We start from the raw sequence: 19659 nt of genomic DNA, 5'->3' as shown, positions 1-19659 counted from the left end.
AAGAATTAAAAGAATCATACCACAGTGATATATGTGCACCCATGTTCATAGCAGCACAGTTTGTAATAGCTAAAACTTGGAAACAGCCCAAATGCCCATCAACTGGAGACTGGATAAAGAAAATGTGGTTTTTTAATAAAATGGAGTACTACTCAGCCATAAAAAATGAGAAATTAGAGACATTTATAGCTAAGTGGATGCACATTGAGGCGATACTCTTAAGTGAAATAAATAGGACACAGATGTGTAAATACCAAATAGTTTTTCTGGTGTGAGAAACAAAGTGTAAATAAGGACTAAATGCATAATAGGTCATGTGAAATAGGAAGAAAAGGGGCAAAGGGGAAGGAAGTGGGAGGGCTAAGGGAAAGGATAGAAGGGAATGGGATTAATATGAGAAAATGGAAAAATAGGAACAAAATTTTTGTAAATAGGGAGGGCTGGAGGGGTTGAAGGGAGGGCTGGGCAAGGGTGAAAAACAAGAACCAAGAGAGACTATGTAAAGGTGCAAATTTCCAATGATGAATGTCATTATATTGTATACCTAAAATGTGCCAATTATTAGAATGAATAATCAATAATGTAAAATAGGAATAAAAGGTCCAAAGGGGTAGGGTTAGTGGGAGGCACAGGGGAAAGGAAAGAAGGGAAAGGAAAAAATGATGAGAAATGGAAAAAATGGAAATAAAGTCTTTGTAAATAGGGAAGGGTGGAGGGCGTGAAGGGAGGGCTAGGAATGGGGAAAAAATAAGAACCAAGATGCATTGTATAAAGGTACAGTTCCCAATGAGAAATGTAATTGTGTTGTATACCTACAATGTACCAATAAAAGAATTTAATACCAAAATAAAAAAAAAAAAAGGAAAGGGGTGGGAAAGTAGCTCAGTGCAAGGGGCCTAGGTTCGATCCTCAGTACAAAAAAAATTTTTTTTTCTTCATAATTTGATTACCTCAAGTATTTATTATAGCAACAGAAAACTGACTAAGACAGTTAGTTGGCTAAGATTATATGGCTACCAAATGATGAGCTAGTATTCCACTCAGGCAATCTGACTCCAGAATCCATTCAGTAAAACCAAAAACAATCTCCCTCCCTCTCTCTCTCTCTCTCTCTCTCTCTCATTACATTAAGAATTTATTGTTCTCTTTAAAAATCAAATACTTTTATTTTGAGGAAAGATCAACTGATGGATTCTGTCTGTCTCTCCCTCATAAAAATACAGCAAGTTGCTTAGGCTCGAGTAAAGAGTATAGGGAGAAATTTGGATTTAACCTTGCAAGTAAATAAAAGGTCACTGAAGATCTAAAGCGAAAGGGTGATGTTATCAGATTTGCAAAGGAAAACAAAGGCCAGGCGTGATGATGCATGCCTGTAATCCCAGCACTTGGAGGCAGGAGGATCACCATGAGTTCAAGGCCAGCCTGGGCTACACAGAGTTCTACGCCAGCCTGAACTAGATGGTGAGACTCTGTTTCAAAAAAAAAAAAAGCAAAATTAAGCAGAGAGTTTGGCACACACCTGTAATCTCAACACTCTGGGAGGGTAAGGCAGGAGGATTCCAAGTTCAATCCCAGTTTGCATAATTTATCCATTTAGTGAGACCCTGTTTTAAAAAAAAAAAAAAAAATCCAAAGACCAGGGATTTAGCTCAGTGGCTCTATGCCTGTCTCTCAGGCACAAGGTCCTGAGTTTGAACCCTGGTACAAAAAAAACCCTCAAAAAACAAAAAACAAAACAAAATCCAGGTGAAGTAGCTCAGCATACTTCAATTCCCAAAACTGAGAGTGAGACACACACACACACACACACTCAGACACACACACAGACAGTGAGTGACACAGACATGCAGGCAATCAGTAAAGGAGTCAGGTATGATTAGAATCTCTGGTTCACATGGTCAAAGGCACTAAGCACTGAGCACACAGCAATGAAGAAGGCAGACCAAACACATGGCCTCTGGAGCTGAAATTCCAATGAATGGCTATTCCATTACTGGAAGAAAAAGGGAAAAAGAAAAAAGAAAAGAAAATTTTGGTTCAAAAGGAGACTTCAGAGAAAAATATATGTGATTTGGTGTTTAAAAAATTTTTTTTAAAACTTTGCCAGCACTGTAAAAAGAGACTGGAAGTATATAAGGAAAAGAAATACATAAGATTTTTCCAGTGCATAATTTGAAGGGGTCTTCAGAGAATTTTTAATGATATGAAAATAATATATGAATATAAATAAAAATATAATTTCCACCTACTTGGCAGATGAAAGAACTGAACATACTCAAGTTGGCAAGAGAATGTCAAAGAACATCACAAAACAAATATTTTTATGCAGTTGGTACCTTTTCTAGCAGTTAGCTGGTAATATGTATAAATATGAAAATTTTAGTACCAAAGCATGCCCTCTGGCATTAAAATTCCATTTCTAGAATTTATATCAAGAAGATAACAGGACAGATGGACAAAGATATATGATGTACAGTTTGCTTCAATTTTTTTTTCTGGTACCAGGAATCAAATGCAGGATCTTGCACTTGCCAGGCAGGTGCGGCGCCACTGAGCTACATCCCCAGATTCAATGTTTTTTTGTTTTTTGGGGGGTTTTTTGGAACCAGGGAACGAACTCGGGACCTTGTACTAGCAAGGCAGGCGGCAGAACCACTGAGCTAAATCCCTGGCCCTTCAATGTTGTTTTTAATAGGCAAATAGAAACAGAAAAAAACAAAACAAACACCAGGAACAATTTAAATGTCCATCACAGAAATATCTCTATCTACTCTCCAGGAAAGGTATCTACAATATATATTTTAGTAAATAAAAAGAAAAAAGTTACAGTACAGCCTGTACTCTGTTCACTCATTAATGTTAACTTGATTTCTACATGAGTGTATATGACTCTTACACAATGTGCACATCAGTGAATGCAATTAACAGGGTGAGATTCTTCTAGCGGTGTTCTCTGGGTAGTGAGAGTCTAGATGATTTTTAGTTTATCATATTTTTCAGTTTTTCATTACATTAAGAATTTATTATTCTGTTTAAAAATCAAATACTTTTTATTTTGAGGGAAAGAGGAAAAATAAATATGTGATGGTTTAAGAAAAGGGATCTGAGCTAACAGGAATGGGCAGGTAGGGGGGAGTGAGGACAGCACAGCCCATTAAGTAGAAAGAGGGACAGAAGGATAGGACAGAAGTCAGAACATCCACAGCACTGGCCACTGGACATGTGGCCCAATACAGGTGAGTGTTCCTAAGAGCTGGGGGGGGGGGCAATATCTCAGTAACCTTTGTAAGGCATATATCCCTTACATATATATACATATACATATATACACACATATATACATATACACATATACATATATACACACATAAATATATACATACATATACATATATACACACATATAAACACATATATACATATATACACATATATACATATATATGTATATATACACACATATATATGCCTTACAAAGATTACTGATTATATATATTCATATCTTAAGGACAGCCTGTATTCATCTGATTCCAGCTGCCTAGAATAAACGAGCATATTCCACACATACACAAAATCTTTGTTGAGAAACAGCAATCCAAAATCCCTCTGAGGCAACCAGAACCCTGCCTGGAACAGAGCCAGAATAAACCATGTTTCCAGCACTTCTGAGAAAACAGCGGCTGCTGCTTATCAAATTAAAATGCAAAGCAGCTCACTCTAGTGTCACTGGGACCTGTCAGAAAGGGATTATGGTTCCCACCCCAAGGATGCAGGTCAGCTAAACAATACCCATCTTCCTGTGCTGAGAAGGAGGAGGAGGAAGAGAAAGATTAGGCCTGTTTCCAAATAGCAGTCGCGGCTGCTTGTTACCGTGGTAACCTCTTTTCCCTGAGCTGTTCTCATTTGTCTCTCTCTGCCTGACCTTCATGTTGCGTTGACAGGAACCGAGGAGGGAAAGGTGCCCGCCTGCCAGCTAAGCACTCAAGCTGAGGGCACTGAGCAAGAAAAGGAGGCACTCAAAGTCCTCTCATTCTAGACTTGAAACTGTGACCTTAGAGCGATTAGAGTGCTGAAAGAGATTTCTGGTGGCCCCTGTCATTCCATCCTTCCTCCCCTGCTCTCAGGGCCACCTCATTTCTCTGATATATCCTTTTAGTGTGAGGAATCTGAGTCAGAGTCAAGTGAGTAGGTGAGAAGTCACCCAGAGGAGGAAAAACAAGGCACGACAAGCTGAAGAACAGAGATAATAAAATATTAACTCAAAGCTGCCTGAGACAGCTATTAGCAGAGCGCTAAGTCCCTCTCCTAGATTCCTCTCTCCAGACCTGCTGCCTGTGCTGCCTCAGAGAGGTGTGAGGGCAATTAAGGTACTCAGGACCAGGGCTGGGAAGGGCCCCAAATCTTAGTGCTTTCTACTGTTTTTCAAGCCCTAGGTACATACAATTAAAGTATCCCCTATATGAAGCTCTTGAATTATACAATGAATGTAGAGCTGTAAATGAAAGAGATGGGTGAATGCATAGAAATTAGAAACTGTTATTAAGGAAAAAAACCAGGGCACGTGCTAACAGAACCTATAGTGGGTGCTACCTAGTACAGTCAGGGATGGTAACTCTGAAGAGGTTGGATTTAAACAGACCTAGAAGGTGAGGAAGAGTCTGTCACATAAAGAACCAAGGAATAAGCAGTACTGGGAGAGGGAACAGTGTATGCAAACCTCTAAGGCAAGAAAGAGCTTGGCATACATTTGAAGTTCATATTTCATACTACTAGAGACACACCCTGGGAAAATTGGGAAAATAAGTTTGATTTTAGAAACTGAGGAGGCCCAGGGAAAGAGGAATATTGAAATAGCCGGCCAAATGTTAGCCCCTGAGTTCAAATGACTGAGCTATTAACAAATCAATCACGAAAATGGTATGGCCTATGGACAACTCACTTACCCACGTCTTAGGAAAAAGCGACAATACCGAAGTCACTTTTCTGCTGACATTCCAAAACACACTTTGTAGCCAGGTGTGGAGATGAATGCCTGTAATCCTAGCACTCAAGAGGTTGAGGCAGGAGGACTGCTGCAAGTGTGAGGCTAGCCTAGGCTACAGTGAATTGAAGGCCAGCTGGGGGTGCATGATGAGGCCGTGTCTCAAAAACAAAACAACGCCCCAAAAACTCCCTGTAAGAGGACTAACTTCCATCAGTTCATCCTAAATGGTATCCTCAAACCCATTAGAGACTTTAACCAGAAAGTACTGATTTATGTTAAAGAGCTTCTAAAGGAGGTAGAGCTTCTAAAGGAGGTTCTAAAGGAGGCCCCATTTTTCTTTGTTTTTGGTGGTAGTTTTTTTTGGTTTTTTTTTTCGGACAAGGTCTCACTTGTAGTTCAGGCTGGCCTTGAGCTCACTGTGTAGCCCAAGCTGGCCTCAAACTCTCAGTGATCTTCTTGCTGCAGCCTCCTGAGGGCTGGGATTACATGTGTACCACCATGCTTGGCATGGCCTTGTTTTAGACTCGGGTTTTCACCATTAAGCTGTATAACTGCAGGCAAATCACTTCACTTCTCTGAACTTCAACTTAAGAAATGAAGCAGCTGCACCTCACAATCTCAAGGAGACTGCATTAGAGCTGTTCCGGTTTCAAGTGACAGAAAAGCACAGCCAAACTGGTATAAAGGAGACTTTAGCACCACTCACGTCGGAGAAGAAGCCCAACCAGCCCTGGCCTGACACAGGGGCTCTTTCCATCCCTCCATTCCTTCTGCACCTTTCTCCGGCCCAGTCCCATTCCCACCCAGGCTGCCTTCCTTGGTGGCTGCAGCAGTTCAAGCTTTCAAGTTGTTAACTTTGAACCCTCTGGGAAGAGACAGGTGCTTTTCTAACTGCACTCACTAAAATCCTTCAGATTCATTCTAATTGAACCAGATTTTGGAGTTTAAAAGCCAATCTTAAAATCTTTATATTCTGTAAATATCCTCTCAAGTCTTTGCCTTTTCAGGTTTGAATTTTACAAACCATAGTGCACATGTCATTTTGTCTGTCCAGCATCCTTCCTTCTCGTGGAAAGCTGCCCCTCTCCCAATCCATGTGTTCCTCAGGCTTCTGGGAGTGCATTCACCTATTCCCTTACTTCTTCTAAAATCAGTTGCTGGAGAAATCTTTCTTTACTTTTTTTTAGAAAGCAAAGCCATCCTTCATCCTTAATAGCATAATCAAATTTAATGTCTCCTCTCTTCAAAGTACTGAACTTTTGCATCTTCCTGAAATATAATAGCTGAACAATAGTCAATGATTCCACCACAAAATTGTTAATACCTGATAGCAAATACAAATCCTTATCCACTCAGTTCTACTACAGCAATGAGTATGGTTGGATTCTCAAAACACTCTGAATTGCTTTTGAAGATGGAGGCCCAATTATAACTTTCAGATTATAAAAGCCCTGATTATCATAATTTCACTGCATCCCAAACATTTGCACATCAATTAAAACAATTTAAATAAGATGTTATAATTTAAAACATTTAGACAAAAAATTTTTGGTAGTACTGATAATTGAACCCAGGACCTTCCACATGCCAGGCAAGTGCTCTACCACTGAGATACATTCCTAGCTCTAAAATATTCTACTTTTGTATTTGTATTTATCTCCAAAGGCTGATAACATCTTCTGTTTGTTTTTATTATTATTATTATTATTTTGGTACTGGGGATCAAACTCGGATCCTTGCACTTGCGAGGCAGGCGGCAGAACCACTGAGCTAAAAAATCCCGGGCTCTTCTGTTCGTTTTTAATGTCTTCCTAACTATAACCCTGTAAACTGATATTTACAGTCACTGTTTTTGTCTTTATTTAAGGAGGTCAACACTGATTTCTGGATTCTTTTCCTGGGCTGTAATGACTACAGAAAACACAGGTACAAATACACATAAGCGCATGCTGGACACACACACACATGATCTTTATTTATCCATAGGTGACATCCAAATAGTTAAGGTCCCAAAATGTGGATACTGAGCAGTCTGAGCTCCTCTAAAGCCAGGACACATAAGGCTAGATTTCTTAGGGCACGGGTTAGAAGGTGAGATTTCCAATCAGCAGGCAGTTAGCAGCCACACAAGATTTAAGTGGGGTCGATGTGCGGTATGCTTTTCTTTCCCTCTCTAATTTATCCCAACAGATGATCCCAAATTCAGATCTTTAACTTTCTAGCAAGGTGGAATAATGTTCAGTTTTTATCAATATGATCAATCATACCATATCTAATACTGTATTTTACCAGCATTTATTAGTCTGTTTTCACTGTCACTTATCTGTGAATGCTACCAAGAGCTTTCTAAAAGGATAGTTTTCCCTGCCAAATATCTTAAGTGTTTGAGCCTGTCTCTAATATGAAAGAGAATTCAAACCATTTTATTTATAATTTTAACCTTGTAGGAAGGGAAATCTCACATAAAAGAATGTCCCTGAAGCACTCCTCAGAGGTGGACTATTTTAGAAATAACTCCAGGAGGGCTTTGGTATAAGAATGCATGAGATAAGGGAAGAAAGATTTTTTCAAATAGAAATAAACAGTGAAGCAGGAGGAGACTATGATGAAGCGGAAGAAACTTAGAAGATAAGCTACCTCAAGTTCAGACAGATCCTCCACTATTAGCTGTGCAACATCAGGCTAGTCATTTAACTTCTTTAAGCCACAGTTTTTCCATTAAAATGAAAATCATACTAGTACATATTTCATTGAGCTAGTACAAGAATTAAATGGAGTATCATACAAAAAGCATTGAGCACTCTTGCCTGGCACATTAGCTAGATACCAGAGCTCTTTTCAGGTTAAGAATACATCAGGAGTTGGGAACTAAGTCATTAATTTAAAAGAAAAAAAGATTAAGTTTTTCTCTTTTTTTCTGTCCCTTTTTCAGGCTGTATATAAGAACACACAACAGAAGGACCTTCTCCAATTCTCATACTACAATACTATGGATTCCATCCTAAGAACTAAAATGGAACTTGCTAGTGTTCATCTGAGCAAACCAGGAACAATTCCAGGAGAGAAAGTCCCAAAAAAATCTGCTGTATAAACCTCCTGCTCTATTTGTGTAGCTAAAACACTGTCTCTGTTGCACTATGAAGACTGGGAAAGAGGTTGTCATAATCTTCAGTAGTCTCTACGAACTTCTCCTTCCCCTTCCCCTTTGTAGCAAATAACGCATACTCCAAAAACACACTCTCCCCAAGCAGACAAAACCAGTCAGCAGGCGACAAATTAGCATTAATCCTGTAATTCTCTAAGGAGTTGGAGAGAAGGTACTTAATCTTCACTTTAATGAGGCATTTGGCTAATCACTTGACTGCAAACATACTTCTTAGGTATCTTTAAAAAGTCCTGAGAAGTCTTTCAATCTGCTCCTCCTGCTCTCTCTACAATAAGCAGACTTTAAATCTGCAAAGGAAAGTTTCCTGGTTTCTGTTACACATTTTTCTACCATCATCAAGATTTTTAGACACTGGTCTTGGGATTCTTATGAGATCAAAAACTGTTAGGATTGTTTCATCTCTTCTAAATTCTAATCTTATCTAAATCCAAACTGTTAAGCACTGTCAAGGGTCATCTATCCTTAGTTGTACTATTAACTTGGGCTCTTTTTCTCTATTTTTTTTTCCTCTACCAACTGCTTCCTTCCTTTTATTTTTAAAAATTCATTGTTTATTGGTACATTTTAGATATATGTAATGATCACATGCATCATAGGGAATTTGTACCTAAACATGATATATCTTGATTATTTTTTATCCCATTTCCCTACCCTCCCTTCTGGGAACTGAACCCAGGGCCTTTGCACTGAGCCCCCCTCCCCTTTGGAGTCAGGGTCTTGCTGTGTAGTTCAGGCTGGCCTCAAACTCACTATGTAGCCCAGTCTGGGCTCAAGCTCCTCCTGAGCTGTGTGTGCACCACCACACCCAGCTTCTCAGTGCCTTTTAAGTTTTTAAATTTTGAGACAGGGTCTTACTAGGTCACTAAGTTACCCAGGCTGGGCTTGAACCTCTGATCCTTCTGCCTTCTGAGTGCTAGGATTACTGGCATAAACTACTATGCCCAGCTTACTATGGGCTTTAGTACAGATGTTTCCATCAAAATGAAAATGTCTACATTCAGACAAGCATTTTAATAAAAATAAGGCACTGAGAACCACAAACCTCTTCAAAATGATAGGAATGAGATAAAGACAAGGGCTTTTAGACTGACATCAGGTCTGGGACTGCAAGCATGGCCAATGCTGAAAGAACACACTTTTGTGCCCCAGAGGGTTACGTATATTTCAAACACAATAAACACTGGAGTAGTTCAGATGCACTTTCCCTTAGAAGAGAAGACATCTTTCAATCTATGAAATAATAAAATGCCTATTTTGGAAGAATTTTCACATTTTCTGAGTCTCACAGTCAGGTCTAGTCCCAAAGATGCTTTTTTCACCACCCCTTTCCCCAGGTTTTGTTCAGGATGCTAGAGATTCGATACATTTTTTGTGCCAATACTGGACTGATGTGATTCAGTACAGATTAGGAGGAGAATGCAAGGATATACATAGATACATGCAAGAAGCAGCAAGAAACTAAACCAAGACACAACTCCAAGAATGGAGAGAGACTCACACCCAAGAGAAACATTACTTTTGCATGTCTACCACAGACATGTGACAGAAACACAGCTCTTCTCCCTCGCTGCTGAATAAATGTAAATCAAAGAATTTTTGTCTAATCTCCTACAGAGAGAAAAAACAATGAAGTCACATTTCAAGAAGTTCCCATTTCATTATATATAGTATTGCAAGCCACGTGGCAAAGTACCAAATTATTACATTATCATCTTAGTGTGTCTAGACTTTCCATTCAGAGGGAAAGCCTGTATTTGCATATATTCAGGAGTATGTTCTCATGGTACCATGTCCTTGATTTATACTCCAATTAGCTATATTCCTTTCTTTGCTTATTTCTTTTTTGTATGTTTGTTTTTGAGACAGGGTGGGCCTTGAACTCACCCTGTAGCTCAGGCTGGCCTAGAACTCATGGAAATCTTCCTGCTGCAGCCTCCGGAGTGCTGGGATTATAGGGTGCACCACCATGCCCTGCACCTGGGCATTTCTTTTAAAGAGTGAGGGTAAGAAGCTGGGCATGGTGGTGCACGTCCGTAATCCCCGCACTCTGGAGGCTGAGGCAGGGGAGGGTAGTGAGTTTGAGGGCAGCCTGAGCTACATAGTGAAACCCTGTCTCAAAATCACACACACACACACACACACACACACACACACCCCCCAAGAAAAAAAGGATAAGAGAAAGACAAGATAGAATTCAGTATACATGCAGTGTACACTGTCCTTAATCATAACACTGGACATTTAAGGGAGTATGATGTACTTACAATACTGGAAAAAGTTTTAAGTTGACAGTATGTACTAGGTACTGGTAACGCAAAGCTGCTGGAATCATGGACTGGTACAAATACTTTCATAACTTGGCCCTAACTCGCCAAGGAAAACATGTGCACACCTTCTGCCCACCCACTCCATTCCTTGGTTTGTACTCTAGAGAAAGCCTTAGATGTGTACAGAGACTTAAGCAATGCTCACAGTAGCAAAGTCTGTAATAGCAAAAATGTTGCAATCCAAATGTCTGTTGATAGACTGAGCTAGGTTCCTTAAACACATTTCCCTATCTTCATACAATAGAGCACTAGAGGCAGAGAAAGTTAATTACACTGCATGTATCAACATGGAAAGAACAAGTCACAGGAAAAAAAAAAGACATGACATTGTGACTCCATTTAAATAAAAAAATAAAAACAGGACAACAAAGAAACACTGCTTAAGAATTACAGACAAACAGGGCTGGGGATTTAGCTCAGTGGTTTCGCTGCCTGCTGTGCAGGTGGCAAGGACCCGAGTTCAGTCCCCGGTACCAAAAACAAAAAAAAGAATTACAAACAGAAAAATATAGATGGGTAAATGATTAATATAAAATGCCAGTTAGTGGGGGCTAGAAGGAGAGAGAACAACTAAGGAAGAGTCACAAAGAAAGTTATAAACCTAATGTTTTATTTTTTCAGGTGGCTGACAGGCACAGGTGATCTTACTGTTCTCCTTAAGCTGTACAGGATATATTTCACAGTTCAAAACCAAGAGAAGCCAGGAGCGGTGGCGCATACCTGTAATCCCAGAACTCTCCAGGCAGAGGCGGGAGGATCACAAGTTCAAATTCAGCCTGGGCAATTTAGCAATGTAGCAAGACTCTGCCTCAAAATAAAAAAAGGGCCAGGGATGCAGCTCAGGGCAAAGGTCCTCCTGGGTCCAATCCCCAGTATCACAAAACAAAAACAAATAAAACTAAGAGAAACAAATTATACCAAGATGCAAAATATTCCCTTTTTTTTTTTTTGGTACTGGGGATCGAACTCGGGACTTTGCACTTTTGAGGCGGGTGGTGGAACCACTGAGCTAAATCCCCGGCCCAAAATATTCCTTATTATCTAGTGCTTACATGTGGTTAAAATGAACAAACAAGCAAGATTTCCTAATAACCTTGTTGGAGATTTTATGATCCAAATTAGTTTTCAGAAAAACTAAGCTAGAGAGCCTTAGCTAGTCTATGGGACTTCCCCCCATAGAGGAGGGAATAACAAGCGATATTATTTTGCTCTGTGTCCTTACCTCACATAAAATGACTATTTTTGTAATGCTTCCCTCCGACAATGAACTGGAAGCTCCATGAAGGAGGGTATCTTCTCTCTCCTAAATGTCTCTTTTCACACTCTAGCACAGGGCTCGATCATGGGAAGAAGTCAACAAATATTTATGAATGAATGAATGGATGTCTCTGAAATCTAAGTTGGAAGAACATTTACTAATCTCTCACCTAAAGTCAGAAAATACACTGCAATTTTCCCAGAACTTGATGTTTCATCCATGTTATTAGGTCCCTTCAACAACCGACTGTCCCAGAACTTGGTAGTTTTTTTCAGCATTTATGCAAAAAAATTTATGAAGATCTGACAAGTCCCCAACTTGTGAACATTCAAGTGTGAACTTTCACAGGTATACTATGTGAGACTCACTGTAGACTTATGAATGAATCTGACAAAGAACTCACACTTATCTATATAATAACCACTCTGTGTAGAGCGGAAGGTCAGGATTTTCCCCTGACCTTCTAGACCTGAGAAGTACAGAGACAAGGCTGGCACTGCAACAACTGGGCACAATAGGCTGCTACTTCCCTTAGAACATCAGATAAAAACATGATTTAAAAAAAGAAACATTTTGAGAACTAGAAAGCAGATAAATGTTAACCTGTCAGAACAAAAGAAGCTGAAACCTAAACCTGTAAGAGACTGATAAAGGTAGAAGTGAAGAAACAGCAAACATTAAAAATTCAGGAAAATCTCAGCAGTTTGTGGCATTAGGTAATGAAAAGAGGGTAGGGCTCAAAACAAAGTGATTCCCTGAGTAGAGTGGCACACACCTGTAATTCCAAAAACTCAGGAGGGCTGAGACAGGAGGATCTCAGCTAGCATGAGGCCAGCGTGGACTACACAGTGAAACCATGTTACCTCACCTCAGGAAACTACACCAAAACCAAAACCAAAATCAAAACCAAAAACCCAACCCAAAACAAAATAATCCCACACCAAACACACACACACACACACCCCAACAAAAAACACAATAATTCCTCAAAGCTCTCAAAAAGATACAATCAGAAATCTTAGATCATCTCCACCACCTAATGCAACCTATCCCACCAAACTGGCCCCTGGCCTATCTCCCATAATTCTAGATGTGGGTTTTTTTATACAATGGAGTACTACTCTGCCATAAAGAAGGATGAGCTTAAGACATTTATAGTTAAATGGATGAATCTCAAGAGCATACTCTTAAGTGAAATAAATCAGACACATGTTTAAAAACCACATTGTTTCTCTGGTGTAAGAAACCAAAAGTGGAAAGAAGGACTGAAATGTATAATAGATATTGGGAAATGGGAAGAAAATGTTCAAATGGGAAGGGGAACAAGGGAGGAAGGAGGGAGAAAGGAAGGAAGGGACAAGAGAAAAAGTGAAAACAGAAGGAAAAAAATGGAAACAAAACTTTTGTACATAGGGAGGGGAGGGGATTTGGGGGGGGATGGGCAAAAAGAGCCAGGATGTATCATGTACAGGTGCGAATTCCCTATGATGAGTGTTATCATTACGTATGCCTAAAATGTACCAATAAATACCTTGCTAAAAAAAAAGTTCTTCCAAGAAAGGAAAAAAAAAAGCACAATGATACATCACCGCAGCCCTGTTAGGATGACCATTGTATGTATATATGTATTATTATTATTATTTTGTGTGTGTGTGTGTGGTACTGAGGATTGAACCCTGTATGTTAGATAAGTGCTCTACCACTGAGCTACATCTTGGCCCTTTAAAAATTTTTTTATTTTGAGACAGTTTTGCTAAGTCACTAAATTGCCCAGGCTGGGCTCAAACTTGTGATCTCCTGCCTCAGCCTCCCACAGTGGTGGGATTAAACTGTGCACCACCACTATACCTGGCCTCTTTAAAAAAATTTTTCTTGGGGGGTGCGGGTACTGGAATCAGATGTTGCACTTGCCAGGCAGGCGCGGTGCCACTGAGTTAAATCCCCGGCCCTTCTTTTAAAATTTTTTGAGACAAGGTCTTCCTAAATTGACTCAACTAGCCTCAATCCTGCAATCCTTCTGAACAGCTGGGGTTACAGTCTAGTGCCACCATGCCTAGCTAGGATGGTACTAAAAAAGACAAGAGGCTGAGCATTGTGGTGTACACCTATAATCCCAGCATTCTGGGAGTCTGAAGCAGGAAGATCACAAATTCGATCCTAGCCTGGGCAACTAGTAACATCCTGTCTCAATTCTTTTTTCTGAGACAAGGTCTTGCTGTGTAGTTTAGATTGACCTGGAACTCATGTAGCCCTGGCTGTCCTTGAACTTGCAGCAATCCTCCTGCCTCAGCCTCCCTAGTGCTGGGATTACAGGCATGCACCTACCCATACATGTCCACCTGTACATGCCCGGCCTCCATCTCAAATTTTTTTTTTTTGGTACCAAGGATCAAACTCAGGACCTTGTGCTTGTGAGGCAGGCAGTGGAACCACTGAGCTAAATCTGCCCCATCTCAAATTTTAAAAGGCCTGGGTAGTGATGTAGCTCAGTGAGAAGGCCCTGGGTTAATCCCCATGGGGGTGGAGATCATATCCTGATTACAATAGTATAATTTCATTTTTAAAATGTCTTATGGAGATATAACTGACGCACAATAAATCAAATTTCAAGTACTCTGTTTAATAAATTTTACCTGTGTAACACTATGAAGCCATCACACGCTAGTTTTTTCATGTCTCCTTCCTCCATCCTGCTTTCCCAATCCTTCCAGACCTTCCCTAGCACTCTCCCCACCCCACCTCCAAGCAACCACTCATCTGCTTCTTGTCACTGTAACAACTGTTGTGCTTTTCCAGAATTGTATATAATTAGAATTAAAACAATAAGAACTCTTTACATTGTGTGGCTTCTTTCATTCAGGATTATTACTTTGAGACTCATCTATGTTCGCTGCTGCATCTGTCAACAGAGCACCCTCTTTGTCAATGAGCAGTAATTTATTAGACAGATAAACCAGCATTTGCTTACCTGGTAAGCAAGTAATGCACACTGGAGTTCTTTTTGGTTTTTGGTTGTTACAAATAAAGCTTTTAGGAATATCTGTGTACAAGACTTTATGTGGTCTTTTATTTCTTAATACCTTGGAATGGAATGTCGAGGGGCCAGACCATATGTTCTGAAAGTGCTTAATTTCTTTGAAAACTGCTGAACTGTTTTCCTAAGTGATTCTACAATTTTACATTCCTATTAGCAATGCAACACAGTTCCAGCTGCTCCTACAACACTAAGTATAGCTGGTTCTTAAACATTTTAAAATATTATTATTTTGAGACAGGGTCTCATTATGTAGTTTAGGCTGGCCTTGAACTCATTACGCAGCCCAGGCTGGGCTTGAATTTGTGGTGATCCTCCTGGCCTCAGCCTCCTGAGTGCTGGGATTACAGGTGTGTGCTATCATACCTGGCCAAAATTTTAGATATTCTTATATGAGTGTTTAGCATTTTCTCCTGGTAAATTTAATGTATATTTCCCTATTGACTAATGATGCTGATTATCTTTTCATGCACTTATGTTTGCAAAGTATCTGTTGAGATTTGTTGCACATTTTTTATTGAGTTGTTGCTCTTGTTACTGAATTCTGAGAATTATGTGTATATTCTGGATACAAGTCTTTTGTCAGATATGATTTCCACCTATTTTCTCCCAACCTGCGGCTTGCCATTTCATTCTCTAAAACTTCTTTCAAAGACCAGAACTTCCTCATCTTAATGAAATCTGAATTACCATTTTTTCCTTATATAGATTGTACTTTGGTGTGGTAACTAAGAAATCTGCCTAATCCAAAAGTTGTCTCCTATTATTTTCTCTAGAAGTTTTATACTGTTAGATCTTATACTTACGTATAGATTTATTCTGGATTCAATTGTGTGTAATACATCATTTTATAGGTAAAACTTCACTTATTTGTATATGGATACACAATAGTTCCAGCACCACTTGTTAAAACTATCCTTTTCCATTGAATAGCCTTTATACATCTGTTTAAAGAAAATCAATTGACTATTTACATGTAGATCAATTTTTTTTTTCCAGGACCAGGGATTGAACTCAGGACCTTGCGCTTGCAAGGCAGGCATGTTGCCACTGAGCTAAATTCCCCAGCCCTGCACACAGATCAATTTCTGGACTCTTACACTGATCTATTTTTGGCTATCTCAATGTCAATATTACACTACTGTACCTTTATAAGAACTAAAGTCAGGTAGTGTAAGTGTATTTCCACATGGATTTTAAGACCAACCTGTCATTTTCTATTGAAAGATACACTGTAAATTGAGATTCTATGAAACTACTGATAAATCTGAGGAGAACTAACTTTCTTTTTTACCCTGGTACAGGGGATTCAACCCAGGGCCTTGACATCGAGCTACAGCCCCAGCCCTTTAAAAAAAATTTTGAGACAGGGTGGGGCTAAATCTGCTAAATTGCCCAGACTGGCCTTAAAGTTGCAATCCTCCTGCCTTAGCTTCCAGTGCTGGGATTACAGGTGTGTTCGACCAGGCCTGGCCATTGAGACATATCCATGGACATGGTTCATCTCTCTATTTAGGTCTTCTTAAATTTCTTTCAGCAATGTTTATGTTTCCAGTATACAGGTCTTATACATCTTCTGTCAGGTTTATCTGTGACTATTTCATATTTTTAATGCTATTTTAAGTGGTATTTTTAGAATTTTAATTTGTGTGTGGGTTTTTTTTTTGGTACAGGGGGATCGAACTCAGGACCTTGTGCTTGCAAGGCAGGTGGCAGAACCACTGAGCTAAATCCCCAGGCCTAGAATTTTAATTTGGTTGCCAGTATACAAATATATAATTAATTGCACTCACTGAACTTCTACCTGGCAATGTCACTAAACTCACATATTAGTTCTAATGCTTTTTTATAGCTTCCATAGCATTTTCTACAAGACGATCATATTCTCTATGAATAAAGACAGCACTGTTTCATCCCTTTAAAATGAGATGCCTTTTATTTCTTTTTCTTGCCTTATCAGAATAGTTAGAACCTAATAATGAATAGATGTGCTGAGACAGGACATCCTTATCTTGGTCCTTATCTTAAAGGAAAACCTTTCAGTTTTTTTCCTGTTAGGGACAACTTTCACTGTGGGTTTACAGTAGGTAAATCTTTGTCAAGAAGTTTCTCTTCTCTTAACAGGCTGAGGCAAATAAAGCAAGCAAGATGCTCACTTTGGCATAAATTTAGGTGATGGGGCACAAAAAAGTCAATCATCAACATAAATAGTATCTTTATGTAATATATTTAAAATAAATATAAAAACCCACAACAAACAAAATATCAAAAGTTTAAAAACCAGGTCAATACTATTGTTTTTTTTTTCTTATTACCTTTGGGCTCTACTATGACTCTGCATGGCACTGTGATTGAGGATAACTAACAGAAAGAGAGACTGCAGGTAGAAGGAAAGCAGCAACCACAAAAGCTGGAAAGGAGGGATGTCTGCAGTGTTTAAGGAACATATGAATTTTTTAAAGCAAAAGATTTATTGGTACATTTTAGATATACATAATAATAACATTTATCACTGCTGGGCATGGTGGCGCATGCCTGTAGTCCCAGCACTCCGGAGGCTGAGGCAGGATTGTCACAAGTTTGAGGACAGCCTGGGCTACAGAGCTAGTTTAAAACCAGCCTGAACTACAAAGTGAGACCTTGTCTCAAAAATAAAAAAAAAACCCACAACAAAAAACATTTATCATAGGGTATTTGTACCTCTGTGTTTAAGGAATATTAAAGAAGCTGGTGTGACAGGAAGAGAGTAATAGGCAGAACAGAGAGGAAATGCGGTTACAATGTAAACCGGCCAGGTGATGAAAGTGACTGGAAGAACTTTGGCTTTTTTGGGATGATACAGTAATCTAATACAGGATTTTTAGAGGAATGAAATAACCTGACATGCTTTAGAAAGACTATGTGTTGGGCATGGTGGGCACACCTATAATCCTAGCTCTTAGGGGTCTGAGGCTAAAGGAGTGCCATGAGGATGAAGGCAGCCTGGGCTACATAGTGAGACCTGTCACAGACAGACAGACAGACAGACAGACTGTGGTTAACCAGACACAGTAGTACAGGTTTGTAACCCCAGCACTCTGGAGGCTGAGGCAGGAGGATCACCATAGTTCAAAGGCCAGCCTAGATCACAGAGTGAATTCAAGACCAGCCTAAAATATATAGTGAGACCCTGTCTCCAAAACAAAACAAAAGCCATAAGACACTGACAGGGAGATTATTTAGGGGCCAGTAAAATAATACATAGCTAAAATGGTAGGAGGCTAGATTCAAAATATATTAAACATAGGCCAGTAGGATTTGCTGGTGGATCCCACACAGGGAGGAAGTAGAGAAGGAAGATTCAAAGATGACTCCTTGAGGCAATTAGAAAAAAAGGATGAGGGAGGATTAGGTTTTAGAGAAAAAAATCAGGAATCTGGTTTTGGACATACTAAGTTTGAAATGCCTATCAGATATCTAGGTGAAAATGTCAAGTAGGCAGCTGAATAGATGAGACTTATAGTAAATTTGAAGCTGTCAGCATATAAATGAGAGCAGAGGTGATAACAAAGAGTGGGTGTGACACAGACTAAGTCTGAGAACTGAGCCATGGAGCACTTTAATGTTTAGAGGTGGGGAGATTAAAAATAAGCAGCAAAGGAGATGGAGTTGAAGCATACATTAAAGTGAAAAGAAAAAAAACATCAGGAGAATGTGATATTCTGGAAGCTGAGTGAGGAAAATATATGAAGGAGACATAATCAAATCTGCACAAAGATAAAGAACCAGAGCATAAAGACAACAACACAATGTTCGAGGACCTGGGTTGAGTTCCTAGCAACACACACATACAGCAAAAAAAGTAAAAACACATTAGAGAATGGGAAAAAATATTTGCAAATCACAAATCAGATAAAGGACTTGTGTCCAGAACATATGATGAACTATTATAACTCAACAATAAGAACACATCCTAAACTGGATGTGGTGGCACACGCCTGTAATCCCAGCACTCTGGAGGCTGGCGGTGGGGGGAGGATTACCACAAATTTGAGGCCAGCCTAATCTACATAGTGAGATCTTGTCTCAAACAAAACAAAACAAACAAACACCCCCCCCCAGTCCTATGTAAAAATGGGCAAAGGATCTGAATTGGTATTTTCCCAAAAAAGAAATACAAATGGCCACTAAGCACTTGAAAAGATGCTCAGAGTCATCAGAGAAATGAAAATCAAAACCACAATGGGCTGCTACTTGGAACCCAGGAGCACAGCTATGAAAAAGACAGAGGCGCAATGTTAAGGGGTCTTATGGTGGATACCAGATGATCTTTTCCTGACTGAGGAAGAGATGTGGTGCAGGTTGCTGCCTCCTGAACTGAAGGAGGTGAAGTTGATGTTGAATTGAATTCTGAAGATGAAAATTATACTAGAGAACTCTGAACTTAACTTACAGGAAAACAGAATATGGGACTAGTGGGCACAGAGACACCTGCCTGCAATTCCAGCACTAAGAGGCTGAGGCAGGAGGATTTCATAGCATTTAAATGTAGCTCTGCCAAAATGTCTTCCCAAATATCCCTTAGCCATTTCATTCTTTAAATTATGAGATGGTTCTTAGAGAAGGCAATATAGTTGTATTAACAGCTAGTTGTAACTCAAGATAATATAACTTTGACTCATCTAAGAACTGGTTTGTTTTTACTCCTTTTCCTCCATTACTCCTTAGAAGATTAAATAACAATAATAAAAATAAAGCTAAACATGAGGGCAAACATCTGTAATCCAGCATTTGGGAGCCTGAGGCAGGAGGGTCACTGTGAGTTCCAGGCCAGCCTGGGCTCTACTGACATGTTTGAAGCCAGCCTGGACTAAATAGCAAGACCTTGTCTCAAAAAAAAAAAAAAAAAAA

General features: G+C 39.5%; 1 protein-coding gene across 3 annotated transcripts in view; it reads right to left on the bottom strand.

The window, feature by feature from the left end:
• The window catches only part of Znf609 (zinc finger protein 609), a 205607-nt gene that overhangs the window by 68528 nt on the left and 117420 nt on the right, over positions 1-19659 (bottom strand). The window lies entirely within an intron of this gene.

Source organism: Heterocephalus glaber, unplaced genomic scaffold, assembly GCF_053883595.1.
Source record: "Heterocephalus glaber isolate CG9 unplaced genomic scaffold, H.glaber_assembly_v1.0 deba00001689, whole genome shotgun sequence".
NCBI lineage: Eukaryota > Metazoa > Chordata > Mammalia > Rodentia > Bathyergidae > Heterocephalus > Heterocephalus glaber.
Note: the sequence above shows the minus strand (reverse complement) of the source record. Positions and strands in the feature narration are given on the sequence as shown.